General features: G+C 39.7%; 1 pseudogene; it reads right to left on the bottom strand.

Moving 5' to 3' along the window:
• Nucleotides 1–1,648: 1,648 nt before the first annotated feature.
• LOC101101888 (GTPase IMAP family member 7-like) lies at nucleotides 1,649–12,710 on the bottom strand (annotated as a pseudogene).
• Between the last annotated feature and the right edge of the window lie 5,687 nt (nucleotides 12,711–18,397).

The raw sequence follows: 18,397 nt of genomic DNA, 5'->3' as shown, positions 1-18,397 counted from the left end.
ATTGATACTTTTGAACTGTGGTGTTGGAGAAGACTCTTGAGAGTCCTTTGGAAAGCAAGAAAATCAAACCAGTCAATCCTAAAGGAAATCAATTCTGAATACTCGTTGGAAGGACTGATGCTGAAGCTGAAGCTCAATAATTTGGCCACCTGGTGTGAAGAGCCAACTCATTGGAAAAGACCCTAATGCTAGGAAAGACTGAGGCAGGAGAAGAGGGCAACAGAGGATGAGATGTTTGGATGGCATCCCTGACGCCATGGATGTGAACTTGGGCAAGCTATGGGTGATGGTGAGGGACAGGGAAGCCTGAGGTGCTGCTGTCCATGGAGTCTCGAAGAGTTGGACAGGAGTTGGCAACTGAACAACAGCAGTATTTAGATGAAAATTCATAATCTTCAATATAAGAAGGCAATAAAAAAGAAGAGCAGAGTAAAACCAATGAACTCAGAAGAAAGGATATAATAAAGAAAGGAACAGAAATTAATGAAAGATAAGACAGCACAAATAAGCATATCAAAATTTGAAAACTAAAGTTAATTCTTTGGAAGGACTGACAAAGTTCTGCTAATATTGATTGAAATACAAAGGACAGTGAACACAATAAAAATACTAAGCATTATAAAAAGGATTGCAGCTATATATTCAAGGAGATTAAAACATTTTTAAAGAGAATTCTGTGCCATAAATTTTGATGGCAATAAATTTGAAAATATAAATGAATAGATGATAATAAAAAAGATAAATAAACAAGCTATAGAATTTCAGGTAGCAAAGAAAGCAATGGCATTATTAATTGTATGGGAAGAAATACTTTCTTGATATTTCCCAAATTGTATCCTTTAAATATCTGATTCTTTTAAGTTTTTCTAGAAATCTAGACAAACTAATGGTAAACAAGACCATTGTGTTAAGAAACATACTAGAGATTATGCATGCATTTGCAACAATTACTTTTTTAAAACAAAGCTTTCTTTTGTTTTTGTCAAATTATTACCATCCTTCAAACTTGTCCCCGTTGAGCTATAGCCTGAGTTCTAACCCTCTTTCCACTTCTCACAACACATTTGAAACTTTTCCAGAAACATTGACTTTAGAGTTAGGGATCCTAAAAGAGATTTAGTCTTTTCATTTTATGGCTGCCTCTTACAGCTTTACCATTTACCTGAATCACTTGACTGGGCATTTTTGAAAATTAAAATTCATTCTCAGGTCAAGCTATGATCTCTGGAAACAGTCAGGAGTTTTGCTTCAGACACACCACACGCTTGGCAGGACAGGACTCCTACACAGGTGTACTTTACTGGTCAGATCCGAGAGCCCCCAATGCCTGTGGCTGGACCTTTGGTTGGAGGTGACAGCTGGTCAGATAGGACTGGGCAGAGAGGGATCCAGGAGACAAATGTCCTCATCTAATTCTCTGGCTCCCATGGATCCTCTGTTGGCCTCCTCACTGGTGGTGTCTGAGAGAGAGTCAGAGAACATTCCACCCCAGGATGTGGTTCCTGGCAGGGCCAAAGGACCTAAAAGGGAAGACAGTGGATCTGCAGGGGGAAATGGAACATTCTGGCACAGGGCGATCTGAATTTATAGGCAGAAGAACTTTAAGCCAGCACCTAGAAAAGGAAAGCAGAGACAAATAAGACAACTGTTTTTGAAATGGGCCATTGAAATTATTGTTTATTTGAGGCTATTACAAATGTTATTATTTGTCTCTTTGTTCATTTGTTGGATAAAATACATACTGAAATAGATTAAAGGGTCTATAGTCAAAAGTAAGTTTCCTCCCACCCCTGATTCCCAGAATCTGAAATTCCTTTCCCCAGTGGCAAGCAGAGTGGCCAATATTTAAAGAAATATTTTGTATATACGCATAAACATACATTACGCCTTGTACTAGTTATCTACTGCTGTGTAACAAATTACCCAAAACTTAGTGGCTAAAAACAACAAACATTTATCATCTCATCTCTCATGAACCAGAGAACAATGCTGCTGGGGAGGACTGGAAGCTTTGCTGATATTTACACAATATTCAAAAGGGGCCTGTGTAATGTGTTTCACAGGTAGTGCTAATGCTCAATGCAAGATGCATTTCAGCCTTGTAATTCCTTTCATTTGAGTCTTTGAACCATGTCCAATGAACCAGAGCTCAAACTAAGCAATTTTGTAGTTGGTATTTGTTGGAGGGGAGGGAGGCATGGAGAGCAATAGGGAGTGAGCTGGAGAGATGCTTTGCTAACCATAGTAAACTGTGAAAAAATAGTTACTTCTTGAACAAAGGGAATATTCTTGAAAGGAGCTTCATAATTTCACCATATACATGGCTAAATATATTGTCTTGAGCCTCCTTCCGAATGTTTCTTAGTTTTTCTTCATATTCCATATTTAGTGATTTAATTTTGTTATCTTTTTCCTGAATAATCTTCTCGCATGCTTGAGCACACTCCTTTTCCACTTTTTGGATTTCTATTATTAGTTGATCAGCATCTCTTTTCAAGACTTCCTCCAGCTTTCTCAGGTTTTCAAATGTGCCTTTGTAAATGGGGTCAGAAAAGTAAGCCCCTTGGTTGTTCTGCACCATCTTGTCTATCAGCTCCACCAGCTCCTGCACCTGAGCTTCCTTCTTTCTCAGCCTCCTCTGTGCTTCTGCAGTTACTGATGGCATAGCAACGCTCTCCACACTCCTGGAGGAGGCTTCGTAGGTTTACATCTGCATCCTTCAAAAAGTCGCTCAGGCTCTGGTCCCCCAGCCACTCTTTGTGAGTGAACAAGATGATCATATACTTCATGGCTGCTTCCCCAAACAAAGTCTTGACCAACTCCACTTTTCCTGTGTGTAGCGGCCCAGCCTCATGACCAAGACGATGGCATGAGGCCCGGGACAGGAGGCGAGGACACATCAGCTGATTTCCCTGCAGGTGGTGCTCAGACTCTCCCTGGTGTCAAAGAACCCTGGGGTGTCAACAACGAGAAGGTCTCTCCCCTTCCATTTCCGGGATGCTTTCTGACAAGTTTTGGTAACAGCTTGCACAGCAATCCTGGAGTCGAATACTTTTTCCCCGAGGATGGTGTTTGCAGTCGCACTTTTCCCACTTCCGGTCTTCCCGACCAGCACGATCCTCAGACTGATGTCCTGGGCAGCAGCCATGTCCACATCAGAGGCTGTGGAGTGTAGGCAAGTCAGCTATAGTACAAAGAAAAGAAAAAAAGTGTTTAGATTAAGTTGAAACCATTCCCAACCCTGATTTCTTACTCTACTGAACATATAAATCATTCCAAGTCTTCTAAGCCAGGTGACGTATTTTCACAGAGGATTCCTTCTTTGGTATCTTTTATTTATTATTCTAATTCCCACTAAATGCCTCTCTTGTGTTGCTGTGATGAAGTAGCATTTGCATGTTTAAAACTTTTTTTTTACCATAATTTTTTTTTCCATTTAACAAAATAATATATACATTTTGTTTTTGAAAAACTCCAGGTTTAAAAATTGAATTTGAGGAATCCTGGGGGCAGTAGTTAGCATCCTATCCTATGAAAGAGTGCTCATTAAAAAGCACTAACAACCCAGACTCAAACAGAAAGAAAGCATGAATGGAGGAGACACAATAGTCCCACATGGAGACTCTCAATATGGAAGGAAAACAACCACATGGTGAGACCTGTGAAAACTGTCCTGAAATTAGCACATGCCACATAGAGCTAATCTAGTCTCATTTCTCAAATTGCATGAAGGAAGATAAATTTGATGTTCTTATTGTAAAAGTACTCTGATATTTAGAAGCAATAATGGGTGCCTTATGATTTATTGTAACATAAAATGTTTGAAGAGGGTTTGATGGTCATCAGGCTACATGCTGCTGCTGCTAAGTCGCTTCAGTTGTGTCCGATTCTGTGCGACCCCATAGGCGGCAGCCCACCAGGCTCCCCTGTCCCTGGGATTCTCCAGGCAAGAGCACTGGAATGGGTTGCCATTTCCTTCTCCAATGTATGAGAGTGAAAAGTGAAAGTGAAGTCCTTTAGCCGTGTCCGACTCCTAGCGACTCCATGGACTGCAGCCTACCAGGCTCTTCCGTCCCTGGGATTTTCCAGGCAAGAGTACTGGAGTGGGGTGCCATTGCCTTCTCCATTGGGCTACATAGTTGAGACAATAATTCTGTAGTGACTGAGAAAACAGATCTGCTATTGTTGAAATTTTAAATTACATACATCTATTGTGGGTAAATAGAGCTTATCAATATTGCCCCTCACCAGATGGTCAATACTGAAATCAGATTGATTATATTCTTTATAGCAGAAGATGGAGAAGCTCTATATAGTCAGGAAAAATAAGACCTGAAGCTCCTTATTGCAAAATTCAGGCATAAACTGAAGAAAGTAGGGAAAACCACTAGACCATTCAGGTTTGACATAAATTAAATCCCTTGTGATTATACAGTGGAGGTGATGAATAGATTCAAGGGATTAGATTCGGTACCCAGAGTGCCTGAAGAACTATGGACAGATGTTTGTTAACACTGTACATGAGGTGTAACCAAAACCATCCCCAGGAAAAAGAAATGTAAGAAGGCAAAGTGGTTGTCTGAGAAGGCCTTACAAATAAAAAGGCAAAGGAGAAAGGGAAATATATACCAAACTGAATGCAGAGTTCCAGAGAATAACAAGGAGAGAGAAGAAAGCCTTCTTAAGTGAACAATGCAAAGAAATAGAGGAAAACAATAGAATGGGAAAGACTAGAGATCTCTTCAAGATAACTGGGCTTCCCTGGTGCCTCAGACAATAAAGAACCTGTCTGCAATTCAGGAGACCAGGATTTGATCCCTGGATCAGGAAGATTCCCTGGAAAAGGAAATGGCTACCCACTCTAGTATTCTTGCCTGGAGAATTCTATAAGCAGAGGAGCCTAGTGGGCTACAGTGGACTTACAGTAAGTAAGTCCAAAGAGTTGGACATGACTGAATGACTTCCACTCACAAGGGAATATTTCATGCAAAGACGGGAAAAATAAAGGGAAGAAATGGCAAGAATCTAACAGAGCAGAAGAGATTAAGAAAAAGTGACAAGAATACACAGAAGAACTATACAAAAAAGGTCTTAATGACCCAGATAATCACAGGGGGTCAGTCACCTACAGCCAGACTTCCTGGAGTGTGAACTCAAGTGGGCCTTAGGAAGAATTACTATGAACAGAACTAGTGGAGGTGATGGAATTTCAGCTGAGCTATTTAAAATTCTAAAATATGATGCTGTTAAAGTCCTGTGCTCAATATGCCAGCAATTTTTGGAAACTCAGCACTAGCCACAGGAGTGGAAAAAGTTTTCATCCCAGTCTCAAAGAAAGGCAATGCCAAAGAATGTTCAAACTACTTACAATTGTGCCCATTTCACATGCTAGCAAGATAATGCTCAAAATCCTTCAAGCTAGGCTTCAATAGTACATGAAGGAAGAACTTCCAGATGTACAAGCTGGATTTAGAAAAGGCAGAGAAACCAGGGATCAAATTGCCAACAATGCTGGATCATAGAAAAAGCAAGAGAATTCCAGAAAAACATCTACTGCTGCTAGGCTTGACTAGAGTAAAGCCTTTGAATGTGGATCACAACAAACTGGAAAACTCTTAAAGAGATAGGAATACAAGGCCATCTTACACGTTTCTGGTTCTAACTGGTCAAGAGGCAACAATTAGAATCAGACATGGAACAATGGACTGGTTCAAAACTGGGAAAGGAGTATCTCAAGGCTGTACATTGCCACTCTATTTATTTAACTTCTGTGTACAATCCATCATGTGAAATGCTGGGCTGCCTGAATCACAAGCTCGAATCAAGATTGCTGAGAGAAACATCAACAACCTCAGATATGCAGATGATGCCACTTTAATGACAGAAAGTGAAGATAAACTAAAGAGCTTCTTGATGAGGATGAAAGAGGAAAGTGGAAAAAACTGGTTTAAAACTCAGTATTCTAAAAACAATGATCATGGCATCCAGCTCCTATCACTTCATGGCAAATAGATGGGTAAAAAGTGGAAACAGTGCCAGATTTTATTTTGGTGGGCTCCAAAATCACTGTGGATATTGACTGAAGTCACAAAATTAAAAGACATTTGCTCCTTGAAAGAAAAGCTATGACACACCTAGATAGCATATTAAAAAAGCAGAGACATCACCTTGCCAACAAAAGTCTATATAGTCAAAACTATGGTTTTTCCAGTAGTCATGTATGGATGTGAGAGCTGGACCATAAATAAGGCTGAGCACTGAAGAATTGATGCTTTCGAACTGTGGTGATGGCGAAGACTCTTGAGAGTCCCTTGGCCAACAAGGAGCTCTAACCAGTCAATTCTAAAGGAAATCAACTCTGAATATTCACTGGAAGGACTAATACTGAAGCTGAAGCTCCAATACTTTGGCTACTGATGCTGAAGCTGTTGCTCTAGTACGTTGGACGTCCTTTTGTGAAGAGCCAACTCACTGGAAAAGACCCTGATGCTGGGAAAGATTGAGGGCAAGAAGGTGGTGACAGAGGATGAGATGGTTGGTGGCATCACCAGCTCAGTGGACATGAGTTTGAATAAACTCTGGGAGATAGTGAAGGACAAGGAAGCCTGGAAGACTGCAGTTCACGAGGTCACAAAGAATTGGACACAACTTAGCAACTGAAAAACACAACAGAGATATAACACTGAAGTAGAACAGGATTCATGGAAGGAAGAATAGAGAAAGTAGTGGAAAAGCTCCTCGCAAGACAGCATCAGCTCTCACATGGTTTCACAGGAGAATTCCATGAAACCCTCAGCAATCATGGGCACTTGATTCCTGAGAATCCCAATTTTACTTAAATTATTCCAGAATATAGGAAAGTAAGGTAAACCTTAAAATTCTAAGAAGTAAATGTAACTTTGAGCCACAAAGTTGACAAAGGTTTTATCAAACAGAAAGCTATAGATGAATCTCATGTATGAATATCAATACAAAAATCTTAATAAAGTATTAATGAAAACAGAATCTGACATTTAAAAAATTATTTTAAATATGTATTTATCTATTTGGCCACACCAGCACATGGATCTTCAATCTTCATTGTGACATATTTTTTAAATGCAGCATGTAGGATCTTTAGTTATTGCAGTTGAACTCTTAATTGTGATATGTGAGATGTATTTCCCTCTCCAAAATGAATCTGGGGCCCATACATTGGGATTGTGAACCACCAGGGACATCCTCAGAATCCGACAACATTTTAAAGAGGGTTATATCATAACTAAGTGGGATTTACTCTGGAACACTAGAATGAGGGGGGAGTCTCGATAAGAGGAAAATTACTATACTTATATAGCCTTTCATAGTAAAAACATTTCATAAAATATGAATTGACACATACTTTCTTATTTATTTCTCTACTCATCCTGAAAGCCAGCAGCTTACTTAATGAAGAAATACTTTCTCACTGAAACTATAATCATTCCACCTCACTTTCCAATGGTTTCTGTGATATCCATCAATGCAAACAGAAGAGAAAGTGATTATAGGAATGAGAATTAGAAAAAGAAACAAGGAGAGGCCAGATTGTAAATAACATCATTGAGCCTCTTAGAGTACTGGTGCACAAATAGGCCAGTGTGGGGGTGGTGGTGCAGAACAACAGAAAATCACTACAAATGCTCATTTGCATAGGGAAATTCAGTATATAATAAAGGCAACATTCCATAACAGTGGAGAGAAGATGGACATTGTAATGAGAAGAATTGAAATAGCTGAATAACCATTTGAAAAAGCATAAAATTGGATTCATTCCTCATACCAATGCAAGAAGTATCTCAAATTCATTAAGTATTTGTTAAAAACTATATTCTATTGGAAGAAAGCAAACAAATTTTTTCAAAACATGAGAGTGAGGAAAATATTTCTTAACTGAGCCCCAAATACAGATGCAATATGGAATCCAATTGATAAATTTGACTTTCAGTTTCTGGTTACATGTCAGAAGCTTGGAAGTCACTACTCCATCCTAAGAATAAGTGAAAGTTGAATGGACTGAAAAATCAATTTTTCTCGAATACTTCAGAGGTTGCTTTGAGGAGACTGGGCAAGGTGCTGCCCCCAAGACTGGAGAACAGACAGGGAAATACAGGGAGTCATGGCTCAGGAGAGCAGAGACTCAGCGTGGGCACCAGTGCTGGGGCAGCAAAACTGCGATTGACCAGTTGCTCGATGGTCAACGTGGACTTAAAATTCCAGGAGGATCCTGTCGTAGAGCGACCCCACACTTTTGTGAGTTTTACTTCTGGGAGCCCCACCAAGTTCTGATAGTAAATATCCCCAAAATCCCCTGGTGCTTCCTGCAGGGGAGGGGAAAATAAATCATTTCGAAACAGGGCAAAGCACCTTGTTCTTTTCAACAAAGCCTGCCCTCAGAGGAAAGCAGTTAACCAGAGCCTGACCTGCTGGGGTTTTATCAGAGCCTAACTCACTTAGAGAAAGAAAAATATACTACTACAGTCAGTTCTAAGCCGTTCACATAGGAAAAGGGAAATAGCCACCTCCAGTCCACTCGAACGCTCGAACCCGGGATGGGGGAGAAAAACGCTTGTGAGGCTCCCAGTCCAGAGGCAAAGGCTCACTAGAACAGAGATGTGCTCACGGGATGATAGACTATGTCCCCTCCCACACCCTAGCACCACAGTACTAAAGTCTTCTTTACAGCAGCAGTTCTGTTTACCCAGGACATCATGTCCCGCTGATGAGAAAAATTACCAGACATACTAAAGAGCAAAAAACATAATTTGAAAAGACAGAGCAAGCATCAGAACTAGACATGGCAGGAGTCGACTGAACAAAAATGCACAACCTAAAAGTTGAGAATGATGTTGTATTTGAGAAGTACTGAAGACTATAGCTTGGGAGACACTCTCTCAGATGGCTCTGAAGAACTGTTCCAAAGAGGTAGTGGAGGAGACAGGATATATAGGAATCTTTGTTGAAAACAAAACAAAAGACAACAAAATGTATGGTCAAACATCAAAAGAGTACTTCTAATCACAAAAAACCAGACACTCAAATTAATGATTATAGTGCTTTTCTACATATGGGAAGATGCAAGAGTCTGGGCTCATTGAAACCATTCCTTTGATATGCATCTTAGCTATTTAGGGCCAGTATCCTGTTTTTCTACAATCTAAATTCCCCTCAGGGCACACTGTCTGGGGCTTAAATGCTGATAACTTGATAGTGGGCAACATTCATTACTTATTGAAATGGCAGGCAAGGTTTATTTGTCCACCTAGGGATCTTGGAATGATTAGACCAGGAATTCAAAACAACTAAGATGAATATTCTAGGGCTCTAATGTAAGAACAGATGGGCCATGTAAGCAGAGATATGAAATCCTAAGAACCCAAAAATAAATGTTTGCAATAAAAAATAGTGTAACAGAAAAGAAGAATGCCTTGGATGAGCTAATCAGACCAGCCCAGATTATAGTCTTCAGGATCAGTTTCTGCTCAAATAAACCAGGATCTCTTGGAGAAATGACTGATTTAAAATCTGAGGCAGGAAATGCATAAAATGACCTTGGATCATTTTATTGGACCTTTTTTTTTTTTTTTTTTGCATCCTGATGCAAACAAACTAAACTATAAATAAATTATGAGATAATCCATGAAATCTAATGAAAGGCTATTTTATAAAATTAAAAATTTATGCTACCTTTGATATTGTGATTATATTTTTTAGAAAATAATCTTTCTATTTCTATGCATCCTAAAACATTTGCAGCCACCTTCTAGTGAAGTGTGGGAATCTAGATGAGAAGTCAGTAGGCAAGGTTCTCACCTCTTGTCAACCTCTTTGAGCCTTGCAGAGTCACCAGTTCTCTGGTATTTGGTTCTCTTTTCAGTGAATAAAGAGAATTAGAGTAGGTTTAATGGAATGCTGTCCAAATGGCTTTCCAGTTCTGAAGGTCTGCCTTGGAGTCACTAACCTGTATTGAAGGAAAACAACAGGTTTCCAGGTAACATTATCACAACATACACTGGCAAAAAGTACACTATGAAGACAAGCTCAGCCCCACTGAACAAAAGAGTAAGTGTATATTACCTATGTTCCAGCCTCTGGCATCCAGCATTCCACTCCCTGATTCTATGACTTTGACTACTTTGTATATAAATGGAATCACACAGTATCTGTCTTTCTGTGACTGGCTCATTTCAGTTAGCATACTGTTCTCACATTTCATTTGTATGGTCTCATATGGCATGATTTCCCTTTTTTAAGGTTGAATAATATTCCACGGTATGCATTTTTTAAATCTACTCATCTGTTGATGGATATTCAGGCTGTTTCCACCTCTTGAATACTGGAAATAGTGCTCTAATAAATGTGGAAATGCTAGTGTTTCTTCAAGATACTGATTTCAATTTTTTGAATCAATGCCCAGAAGTGAAATTGTAGGATCATTTAGTGCCTCTATTTTTCATTTTTTGAGACACCTCCAGACTTTTATGGTTAGAGGTCATCTTAAGTGTTCTTACCATAATAAAATAAAGTTAAAAAAACTAAAACTATGAGTAATGTGGTAGTTATAGCAATGAATATAGGACCATAGGACTGAGAGGGGGAACAGATCACAATACTATATAATTAGAAAACAGAAAGTTATCAAAAAACAAACAAACAAACAAACAACCCAATGCATCAGCTGGGCAAACACCACTCAAAAAATGAGAAAGGAAGAACTTAAAAATGTTTGCACACTATTTCTCTACACATAAATGAATATGATACATAAAAATGGAATCAAACCGCAGGAGAACATAACCCAATGTAAAGAATATTCCCTCATGTGCTTTAGACTATGAAACACTATAATTAGAATACAAATCCAAAAACAAAATTCCTAAGAGGAGTTGTTAGAATGAAGAATGAGAAGAAAATGCAGACTCAAAGAAACAAAGTGAAGATAAAAAGTGTAATCCTTTTAGGACCCATAAATGAATTAGAAGCAAAGAGGTCAGAAAAGTTATAACTCAGAAGTAAATGTCTTATTAATAGGAAAGCTTTAGTAAGAAACACAACAAATGAAAATCTGAAAGAACAGAAGATTCAACAGTTAGAGAACAACTAACATGTGAGTAGGAGCAACAACAAATCCTACTTAAAAAGGATTGATGTTGCTGAAGTCAACAAATCAATAAATAAAACCTAGGAAGCATAATCCAGTAGTTTCTCTGAAATGGGAAATATAACCCCCTCAAAAATCTAACTCTTTAGGAAAAAGAAGACTACATTTCATTCCCTGGAAAGTTGATGTAAGATATTTAACAGTGAATTTTCATTTGATATGGCATACCACATTCCAAGCACAAAGAAGGAATTCTTAAGTTACTCAAGGAAAAAAGTAAATAATAGGAGGGTTGGGTTGGCGTCACAATTTTCTACAAGCAACACAGAAACAGTAGAAACAGTGGTTTCATAACAGAATGTTACGATTCCTAGAAAATGTAAAGATAATACATAATAATAATACATAGCAAATAGTAAGAGGTTGGAGAAAGGAGGTTAAAAAATGTCTGCAGTTTTTTCACTGTCTAATGTCTAAAAGGAAACCACTAGGTATTTTGCATAAGTTTTTAGTCCTGAAAGATCTTTCTGGAATAAATAAATCATCAGCTTATCAAGGACCAAGGTCAGGCTCTGAATAGGAATGCATGCATGTTACAAACTAAGGATGACCTCTAGCTTGTCCTGTTGCTTTTGAGTTGCATTTGCTCCCAGAATACACATGTGAAATCGGGCATATTTTCAAGAGAAAGAAAATGACATCACAGTATGAATTCATTTATTAGGATTGCATTTGTTACTCTTCTACAGGGGTTGGCAAACTTGAAAAGGACCAGCAGTAAATACAATATTTTAGACTTTGTAGTCACAGCCAGACAACTCTGGTTGGAACACAAAAGTGGCCCCAGATCACAGTAAACTAGTAAATGGATTAGGTAGCTCTGTTACACTGTAACTTTATTCACAAAGAGGTGGCAGGCTGTATACGGCCTATGGAGGGTAGCTTGTGTACTCTTGCTCCAGAGTCAGAAATTTGTGTATATCATGCAGGGGAAAAAAAAAACTTTAAGTGGTAAATGTTCTAAAAACACTAACCCTTTGTGTGCATTTTGTGATAAATGTTCATCACTAAAATATGGGTGCATTTTTGAAAACTCAGTGAAATAGAGAGCAGTCTGCAAAGAGAATAAATAAAAATTATATATAGTTCTACTCCCAAATTAGAGGCTATTTCATATGAACATCTTTCCTTCTTTTTGTTATGTCTTGTTTTCCAAAGGTAACGCATTAATGATTTTATATCATGATACTTATACCTAACATTATATCATAAAGACTTTTGAGAACAACTAAAACTTTTGTAAGCAAACAAAACAAAACAAAACAAAAAACCAAACACCTGTCTGGTTAAATATGGGATGTGTGGACATCACGTGAATAAATCCCTCAGCTTCCCCTCCTATAACCTTTCCACTCCCATGTGGGCCCCCATCTTTTCCTCTTCCCTCTGCCCCCTCCTGTAGCCCCCCTCCCATAGCCCTCTCACAAGCTCCGTTGCCCTCGTCTTGGCCAGTCTCACCTTCTCTTGCAGAACTGGTGAGATCTCAGCTCCTCTCCAGGAAAGCTACCAGAACTGGTATTTGCTTTCATTTGAAGAAAAGTGTGTTCATTCCCTCTGCAGTCTCTGACCGCAGGAAGCTGAGGTCGGGTGGGGTGATGAAGAGGTAGTCAAATAGAAAAAGAAAGCATTTCCCAGTAATGTGATTGGTGCTTTGGTGTTGCCTCGCAGGGACCTTTACTTCCATGTACCTACTGAACTACCAAGATTCCAAAATCTGAATCATTGCTTTGGATTATAGTGTTGGCTTCAGAAAACCCATTGAAGTGGCCCCGATTTTCAAAAGGACAACTAAACTTGCTTCATAGTGTTTTGTTTCAGGTGTACAAGAAATTGATATATATAGGGCTTCCCTGGTGGCTCAGACAGTAAAGAGTCTGCCTGCATATACAGGAGACCCAGGTTTGATCTGTGGATTGGGAAGATCCCCTGGAGCAAGGCATGGCAACCCACTCCAGTACTTTTGTCTGGAAAATCCCATGAACAGCGGAGCCTAGTGGGCTACAGTTCATGGGGTTGCAAAAAGTCAGACATGACTGAGTGACTAATGCTTTAACTTTATATATATATATGGTTATATATAGGTTAAGATTATATATAATAACCATTATAGGTTAAGCTATTGTATATAGCTCCCTGTGCAATACAGTAGGTCCTTGTTTATCTGTTTTATATACAGTAGTTTGTATCTGCTAATCTCAAACCCCTAATTTATCCCTCCCCACCATCCCCTCTGGTAACTCTGTTTTCTATGTCTGTGAGTCTATTTCTGTTTTGCAAATAAGTTCATTTGTATTTTAGAGTCCACATGTAAGTGATATTATGAAATATTTTTCTTTCTCTGACTTACTTCACTTACTATGATAACCTCTAGCTCCATCCACGTTCCTGCAAATGACATTATGTTATTCTTTTTTATGGCCAGCAGTCCATTATATGTGTGTGTGTTTGTGTGTGTGTGTGTGTGTGTATGTATATAATGAACATTTAGGTTACTTACATGTCTTTGTTATTGTAACTAGTGCTGCAATAAACACTGGATGCATGAATGTTTTCAAATTTGGGTTTTTGTCTTTTTCAGATATATGTCCAGGAGTGGGATTACAGGATTATATGGCAATCCCTTTTCTAGTTTTTTTTAAAGAACCTCCATAGTGTTTTCCATCGTGGCTGTACCAATTTACATTCCCACCAACAGTGTAGAAGGGGTCCCTTTGTTCCACACCCTCTCTGGTATTTGCATTTTTGGAGATGGTGAAATGGCCTAAATTTGGCTCAGTATAGTATCTGCTATGATCTGCCACTGAGATCCACCTCCACCACAGTTTTAGAACTGAAGCCCCCAGTCTCCCTGCTGACAGGAGTGTTCAGTTCAGTCACTCTTTGCCTTTTCATACTGTTCATGGGATTCTCAAGTCAGGAATACTGAAGTGGTTTGCCATTCCGTTCTCCAGTGGACCATGTGTTTTCAGAACTCTCCAACATGACCAGGCCTTCTTGGGTGGCCCTGCATGGCGAGGCTCATAGTTTCATTGAGTTAGACAAGGCTGTGATTCATGTGATGAGTTTGGTTAGTTTTCTGTGATTGTGCTTTTCATTCTGTCTCCCCTCTGATGGATGAGGATAGGAGGCTTGTGGAAGCTCCCTGATGGGAGAGACTGACTGTGGGGCAATCTGGGTCTTTTTCTCATGGGCCGGGGTGATGCCATCCCATAGGCATCCCCTCAAGGCATCCCCTCAGGATTATTCTCAGCTGAAGAGATTCCTTTCTTCTGAGATGGTCCTCCCCACCACTCCCAGGGCACTCACATTTCAGGACTGGTCTCTGCAGAGGCACAAGGACACCAGTTTGGGACGAATCTGCCCTGCCCCCTCGCCTCCCCCCCCCCACCACCGCGCCCCCAGCTCCAGTGCCAGGTGATGCAGCTGCGGCCTTGCTGTGACTCATCACAGCCCAGCGTCTCCTTCCGCCCTGTCCTACATCCTTCAGGGTCTCACAGGTTTCCATCCCAAGAGCTCTCCTAAAGAAAGTTCATGCCTGCAGCATTTTAATCTCAGAATCTGCTCCTGGTGAACTCAGGCAGTGACACCTGTCCAAGCACACGGTGTGATCTTCCTCCCCTAGTTGAGCGGGAAGTGGGGAAGAATTGGGGAGGCAGGGCCCAACTTAGCATCCTGAGGACCCTGTTGTGGACTCTGTGGTGGGACGTAGGGCTCGGGGCATTTTCTGGTGGCTGCATCCTTTGAGATTATTTTAGTCCTTCTGGAAGATGGCTATCCTTACAAGTGTACTTTCATACTTCAGAACCAACGCCCCTATCTAGTATACAAAACCAAAGTTACAGAGGCCTTAAAAAAATCAGCATTGAATTAAATGCATTAGTATACCTAGGAAGGTATATGGGGAGTTTCATGATTTTTTTTTTCAGGCATGTTGCATTTTTTGGTCCATGCACTTTGTGTGTGTGTGTGTGTGTTCATTAGTCACTTTCTTTTTTGTTTGTTTGTTTTCAGTTTTGATTGTGTGTGTGTGTGTGTGTGTGTGTGTGTGTGTGTGTGAGAAGTATGGTGTTCATAGAGGAAAGGGCTCATATAAGTTTACAGGTCACTGAATTTTCAGTTGTCATAAATGGAACATACCCAAGTAACAAGCACACAGTTCAAGACACGGAATGTTGCTGGCAAATTAAAGGCCCCAGTTATACATTCTAGGGGTGACCTCTCACTGAACTTGTGATAGCATAGATTAGCTTTAGCTGTTCTTGTACCTTTTACAAATGAAATCTTTCAGTAGGTATTCTGTTGTATCTGCCTTTTCTTTTTTCTTACAATTATGTTTTGAGATGCATCCACGTTGTTATATGTAGCAAAAAATCATGCAGTTTCATTGCTATGTACTATTCCATTGTATGAATAAAACCCACTATATATAATTTATAATGTGTGTGTTCTCAGTCGTATCCAACTCTTTGCTACCCTGTGGACTGTAGCCTGCCAGGCTCCTCTGTCCATTGGATTCTCCAGGCAAGAACACTGGAGTGGGTTGCCATTTCCTTCTCCAGGGGATCTTCCCAACCCAGGTATTGAGCCTGAGTTTCTTGTGTCTCCTCCACTGGCAGGGGGATTCTTTACCGCTGAGCCCCTGGGGAAGCCCCATAATTTATAATATAAAGATATAATTTAGATAACCCCATTAATTTCGATCAGCTACTTTATTCTCCTGGCTTTGTGGTTGTTCAGTCACCCAGTCGTGTGCAACACTTTACAATCCCATGGACTGCAGCACACTAGGCCTCCCTGTCCCTCATCATCTCCAGAGTTTGCCCAAATTCATGTCCATTGAATCAGTGACGCCATCCAGCCATCTCATCCTCTGACACTCTCTTCTCCTCCTGCCCTCAGTCTTTCCCAGTATCAGAGAATTTTTCAATGAGTCTGATGCTTGCATCAGATGACCAAAATTCTGGAGCTTCAACTTCAGCATCAGTCGTTTCAACAAGTATTCAGGGTTGATTGACTTGTTTGATCTCCTTGCTGTCTAAGGGACTTTCAGGAGTCTTCTCCAGCACCACAGTTCAAAGGCATCAATGCTTTGGCACTCTGCCTTCTTTACGGTCCAGCTTTCATAACCGTACGTGACCACTGGGAAGAGCATAGCCCTGACTATATGGACTTTTGTTGGCAGAGTAATGTCTCTTCTTTTCAACACACTCTCTGGGTTTGTCATAGCTTTCCTGCCAAGAAGCAATGGTTTTCTGATTTCATGGCTGCAGTCACCATCAGCAGTGATGTTAGAGCCCAAAAAGAGGAAATCTGTCATTACTTCCACCTTTTCCCCTTTTATTTGCCATGAAGTAATGCAGCTGGATGCCATGATATTAGTTAAAAAATTAAAAAAAATTTTTTTAGCTTTAAGCCAGCTTTATTGGAGGTATAAACAACAAATTATAATTATATATGTTTAAGGTACATACAACCTGATGATTTGATACATAGTTTGTGAAATAGTCACCACAATCAAGCCAGTTAACATATCTATCACCTCACATAGTTACCATTTTTCTTTCTTTCTGTTTTTTGTGGTGAGAGGATTGATACTATGTCCAGTGGTTTGCTATTCTGGATATCTTGCTATAAATATTGTGTATATTACCTTTTGTTGGCAAGCACACATTTCTGTTGCTTTGCACCTTGGGGTAGAATGGGGAAGGTTGACTACGTGTAATATTCAGGTTTCTGAGATACTACAGAGCATTTCCCAAAGTGGTTCTACTAATACACATTTTCACTAAGCGTGGGAAAGTTCTGTTTGCTTCACATCCTTGAAAGTTTCTCAGAGTTTTCTTCATTAGATTTTTATGCAATTTAAAAGTTTATTCTCATACTTTTTATTTTTTAATTTTTATTGTTGTCATTGCTTTAAAAATCATGTCAGATCTAATTGACAGTTGTTTGCATGGCAGACAATTTTTATGGTTTTTATTTACTTTTGCATCCATCAGTTTACTAAATTCTCCTATTGTTCATAATAGTTTATCAGCTTCCTTTGTTAATTTTCCCCAGACTTATAAACAAATTGTTTACAAATAATGATAATTTCACATCCACCTTTACATTTTATACATGCAGTTTCTTTGTCTAGAAGAAATATTGTTGACAGTATATATTTCCTCTAGAAAAAAATTAAAATAGTGTTAATATTGAACATTTGAATCCTCCATACATCCTTAAACCTCCAAAATATTTATTGAAAACTTTTTATTAATAGAGTACACTCCCTGAGAAATATTTTGGTTTCAGCTCTTTAAAGCAGTTCCAGAGAATACAGATGGGAATGTGGCATTCAAGTAACTGAAAAAGTTCTTCAAGGTCCAAGCATCAAATAAAAGAAAGATCCTCTGAGAAAATGAAGAGGAAAAATTCAGAAGTGACTAATACTTGGTCAGTATCACCTAAAGGGGGAGAAGAGGAGGAAAAGCTAAAAAAAGAAAAAGAAAAATTGTGATACCCACAGCCTAGGAACACAGACCCATTGAGAGAGTAAGACTCAATCCCCAAGTAATGCTTCCCTCCTCACTCCTCCCCACATCACAGGACACAGGATGAAAACAGTGAATAAAGACGAGTGAACAGCAAGATACAAGTTCTATTTAAGACTGGGTTTTAGGGAAACCCACAGACAACTGGGGAGATAAACAAGGGCACCAGAGGAGAACGAAGCTCCAGCAAACGTTAAACACAGCCCAGCTCCCAGCCAGGTCAACATAAGATCTCACACCACAGGCCTATTCACCTTAATTCCTCGTATCTGATATTATCATGTCCGACTTTCAGCAACATTACAGGATGTGCTAAAGGCAGGAGAAAACACAGAAAGCAAACCTTAGACCCAGACTCTGATGTGACACAGATCTTGGAATGTTCAGGCACAGAATGTGTGTGGATATACCCAAGCATAGAGAGACACTTATTGTAAAGCATTGACCGGTGAGGCTCATGGGATTATGGAGGTGACGAGTCTCAAGATCTAGGGTCAGCAAACTGGTGACCCTGGAGCCAATGGAGCAGCTGAAGGAGGAGCTGGGGGAGGAAGAGAGTCAGGGAGTATGCATCATGATGGAGAAGACAGAGGACATCTGCAGGAAGGGGAATTCTCAAAAAGGGAGGAAATCAGGAAAAAAGCACTCTGCTGGCCGGATGTTTTCTGAAAGATCTGCTGCT

Source organism: Ovis aries, chromosome 4, assembly GCF_016772045.2.
Source record: "Ovis aries strain OAR_USU_Benz2616 breed Rambouillet chromosome 4, ARS-UI_Ramb_v3.0, whole genome shotgun sequence".
NCBI classification, from domain to species: Eukaryota; Metazoa; Chordata; class Mammalia; order Artiodactyla; family Bovidae; genus Ovis; species Ovis aries.
Note: the sequence above shows the minus strand (reverse complement) of the source record. Positions and strands in the feature narration are given on the sequence as shown.